Raw genomic sequence first — 5,000 nt, forward strand, 5'->3', positions numbered from 1 at the left:
GACCCATACATGACGTGTAAATTATGTCAAATTGCGCGGGAAATACAGTCTGAGGCCTGTCAAGTATTTTTACTTTTGCCATAATATTTACTATTTACAGCGGTCTTACCCAAGCAAGTATAAGAGGTATCGCCTTCATGAATTCATTACCATTTCGATAGAAGCTTCTTGACCTCAATATGGCTGAACCTGCTACTGAGGCCCAACCTCAAGTTCCTCGCACTCCTGAAGCCAACGTTGTTAGAGACATTGTAGTGGACCCAGGTCCGGCTGCCTGGTGCAAGATGTAATGTAATGTCCATTCATCTGTTCCTTTTCCGTCTCTTTTCGGTCGCACGTAGCTGTCGGTTTTGGCATTTTGTCCTCCCTCGTGCCCATGTTAGTCTTTGCTACATTTATAAATTTCATTCTTGTTTTCCCGGCATGAGAAGGTTTTGCCTTTTTTTTTGTTACCTCATGGTCGATGTTATCTGCTGCTACAATTATTAAATTCATTTTGCGTAGCACGTTTTGCTCGAGTTTTCCCGGCATGAGAAGGTTTTGGCTATTTTGTTACCTCATGGCCGGTGTTATCCGTTGCTACATTTATTAAAATTCATTCTGTAGCACGTTCTGCTCGAGTTTTTTCCCGGTATTAGAAGGTTTTGGCATTTTCTTTTACCTCATGGCCGATGTTATTTGTTGCTACATTTATTAGAATTCATTTTGTGTAGCACGTTTTTGCTCGAGTTTTCCCGGCATGAGAAGGCTTTGGCTTGGCCGTTCTTATCCTTTGCTACATTTATTGAAATTCATTCTGCGTAGCATGTTTTGCGTTGTTAGATTTTGTCATTTTTTATTACTTCATGGCCGATGTTATTATGGTTGTTGTTACATTTATTTAAATTTTATTCCGTGTAGCATGCTTTGCTCGAGTTTTCCCGGCATTATTTCTCACCTCATGGCCGATGTTATTATAGTTGCTGTTACTTATTTAAATTATTTGTCTCCTAGCCTGACCCTGTGCGGCTCCTTCGCCAGCGTATCGAGCAGTTAGAGAGTATGCAGAAAGGTACTGACATTGATGTGCAGTTGGAGCGCCTTTCCGCGTACGCCTTGCGGAATATGGTGGATTTCGATAAATATACCGCCCTTTCTATGGTTGAGTCTTTGGCGAGTGATGCAAAGCAGAATAGTCATCCCAAGGCCTCCTTCCTCTCCATGGCTTCTCAGACGATGCGTGGCTATCTGGATAAGGATCCTAAACAGTTCCGAGCGTACTTCCTCGCCCTCTTTGCAGAGAAAGAGTACACTCAGGTGCTCGATCGTTTCTCCAAAGTAGATAAGTCTCTTCGTGGGGATCGTACTAGCTCTCAGTTTCCTCCAGGTCGCTCTTCCAGGAGGCTTCTCAGATCCAGTGCTATTATATGCGATTTCTGTGGTATTCCAGGCCACACTTCCTTTAGGTGCTTTCGCCGTATGTCTATCCAGCGTGCCGGTAGGGGTCGCTTTTCCCCTTCTTCTAGGGCTCTGCGTGGCCGCGCTAGTATTCAGTAGTTTTCCTGGCTTGCCTTGTATTACTTTAGCTTGCTTGTGTTAGGCATTAAAGTACATTTTGTTATCAGACTTTATTTGTTATTTTTTCCTCTCCCTCCCGCTCTTGGATGGCAGTTTTGAAAGGGAGTCAATCTCCTTTCTCAGTTTTTGAGGCCAGAGCTGTCATCCCCAGAGCCACCTCCTCTTATAATTTTTCCATCTCCTTTCCTTTTAGCCCCCTTTCAAACGTTTTAAGGGTGTCTCTCCAGCCACCCCAGCATGGGAATTTACTGCCGATTTCAACCCTACAAATGAGGCCAGACCGTCAATACGTTGGGTTCGATTTGATGGCTCTCCTCTCGAGGTGGCTCAGGGGATGACAGTAGAAAACCTCCTCATTTCCCCTCAGTTTGTCCTAGATGTTATTAGCGGCCATACCCGAGCGGACGCCTCTATGCTTGCCTTCAGGGATCCTAATACCTTTGTTGCTGGTAACATCCATGCCTGTTTTCCTGCGTGGGAAAGCATCGCAAAGATTGCTCCTTTCAAGCTCACGCTGAACATTCTACGCTGGATCCAAGACTGTGTTGATATACGAGAGTTTTTTCATTCTTTTGAGGGACAGTATAAGGGGGAAGGTTTTAATTCTGTTTTACCCCCTTGTCGGATCTTCCCTAACACCATTTCATGTAAACCTTTTGCGCAGTTTATTTCTGAAACTGTTGTTGACCGTTTGTCATCTGGGGCTATCTCCCTATGGGGTAAGGTGGGTGACGTCCCATTGAACCCTCTAAACCCCGTCTGTGTAATGATAACCGATTTCTTAATCTATGGACGAGGGACGTGCCTTTTAAGCTAGACTCCCTTGCGGGGCTCCCCCGTTACGTTTTGCCTTCTTCGTTCCAGTCTGTTTGCGATGATAAGTCGGGTTATGATCATGTCCTCCTCTCTCCAGAAAGCCGCCCGTATTTTGGTTTTGAATGGGGTGGCTTGTATTTTACCAGTAACACCATTCCTTTTGGGTGGAAAGCATCTGCCTACGTTTACCACTCTATCGGCCTCCTTCCCTCTCATTATTTTCGTTCCCTCCGTATACCTTGTTCCTCATATATTGATGATCGTCATACGGGCGAAATCCAGTTGTCTCCTTCGGCCCCTGGCTACGACTCCCTCTCGTCGCACCTGGAAAAATCTTTAGCTCGTGCCAATTCGGCTATTTTTCTGGTCTGTTTTACTCTTATTAATTTGGGTTATTTTCTTGGTATCAACAAATCAATCCTCATCCCAAGGCAGATTATCCCCTTCCTTGGCTTTTTGGTTGACTCTGTTCGCCAATCCTTTTTGCTTATTGAGGAGAAAAAGCAGAAATTCCTTTCCCTTTTGCGTCTTGTTCTTGCCTCCGATGCTACTGATGTAAAGACACTTCAGCGTTTATCGGGCAAGTGTATATCGTTTTCTTTGGCAATTCCGGGAACTCGTCTTTTTCTCAACGAGATGTATAATGTTATTGGAAAAGGTCTGCGTTATGGTTCGTCTAAGGTTATTCCAATATCCGGTCCACTTAGGGAGGAGCTTCAGCAATGGTTATTCCTCGCGAGGCTTGGTCCGGTTGTCTTCCTTGGCGCCAAGAGGCCCATTGTCAAGTCAAGCTATGCACAGACGCGTCTTCGTTTGCATGGGGCTGTGTTTTTGGTCCTGATACTATTGCGGTTTTTATCCGTAATTTCTGGCCTGTAGATCAGCACCACCTCCATATCAATGTCAAGGAGGCCTTAGCCCTTGCAAATGCCTTAGATGCCTTTTCGTCGTCTTCTTGTGACAGTTGGGTGGTCGTTTCCACCGATAGCAAAGTTCTCATTGCGTCCTGGCGTCGCCAGGGCTCAAAATCGCGCGATCTTGCTGATGTCTTTAAGCGGATTTTTGGGATTGTCTCCACTTATAACATTCATCTTAATCTCTTTTACATTTCTTCTGCTGATAATCCTGCGGACACCCCATCCCGTGTTTTCCCTTTGCAGGATTCTAAGCTTTCCCCTTCTGCCTGGGTTCAGGTGCAAGCTGAATTTGGTGGCCGATCTGGCCACTCTGCGGATTTGATGGCTCTGCCTTCTAATCTGCAGTGTGCATTGGATGGTTCCCCCCTTCCTTTCTTTTTCCCATATACCCTTCCTGGCTCTTCTGGGGTCAATCTGGTTGCTCAGCGTCCTGATAATCATGGTTGCCTTTTTTCAAAGCCCTATGTTTTTCCCCCCATTATTCTTATCCCACAGGTTTTGCGCTTTGTCAAAACTCACTATTTCGCTTGCACTATTGTTATTCCTGATGTCCGGCCTCGTAAGTTTTGGTGGCCTCTTTTCTCAATCGTATTCGTCTTTCCTGTTGGCCCCCCAGGGTTCTCAGGGCATAGTTCTCCCCCCTCCACCCCCCTCACCGAAGGGTTATTCTTCCTCTTGGCCTCTCCCTTGGGATTTGTGCTGTTTCGGATTTATCTCAATAGATTTTTTCCGTTCTGTTTTCATATGTTGTCATGCATTTCCTCTGTAATCGAGCATTTGTTATTTTAAGGTAGTATTTGTTACTTTGGTTACGCTGTATAATAAATATGAGGCATTTTGCTACCTTTGTCCTTTTAGCTTTTATTCCTCTCTTATTCCTCATTATTTCCTTTCCCTAGGGTCTCCCTCCAGTTCCGCGTCTGTTCATCCGGCAGTTGCGTGTCCGTCTTGTCATTACCCCAATGATCACACCTTCAAGTTTTGCCAAAATTGTGGTTATGCCAGACGTCGTGTTTCCTCTGCTGTTCCAGCATCGGTCAACTTCGACCTTTCAGGCATTGACTAGCGTATTAATTCTCTCCAGTCATCAAGCCTCTCTTCTACTTACACAAAGCAGAAGCAATCCCTTCTGGCTGACCTTGAAGGTTTTCTTTACGCCCTACCTGGCCAGAAAACATTTTTTGACGCCACACCCCTGGATATTTGCCGTTTTCTTGTATTCAAGGACTCCAAGGGGAAAACCCAAGTCCATAAGACCGGGTGTCCGCATCTTGGACAGCGGGGTACCTTCTCGTTTCAGTGCCCTTTACGTTTGGCCTACTCCACTGTTGATTCGTATATTGGCAAGTTGCGCTCTATCTTCTCCGACATTGGTCTTCAGGGAGATTGCAACCGAACCCTCCTTCTTGGTAACCCAGCCTTTGATCTGCTGGTTAAGCAGTATCTTAAAGAAGTCACAGCGGAGCAACTTCGGGCTTGTATCACCCCCAAGCAAGCTGTTCCTCTTTTTCCTGACAAGCTGCTTTTGCTTTCCTGACACCTTGAAAAGCGTCTTCCCCTTCCGTCCCTTTCACCGGCTGAGATATTCATCACTGCTAGAGATCAAGCTTCAAGGCTCTATTCTTTTCCGGTGATAGAGGTAGTGATTTGGGGCAAGTCAAGACATCTGAGCTTGCTCGTTTCCCGGACGACAATGGATTCCTGTTTAAA

This window comes from Montipora capricornis, chromosome 13 (assembly GCF_036669925.1).
Source record: "Montipora capricornis isolate CH-2021 chromosome 13, ASM3666992v2, whole genome shotgun sequence".
NCBI classification, from domain to species: Eukaryota; Metazoa; Cnidaria; class Anthozoa; order Scleractinia; family Acroporidae; genus Montipora; species Montipora capricornis.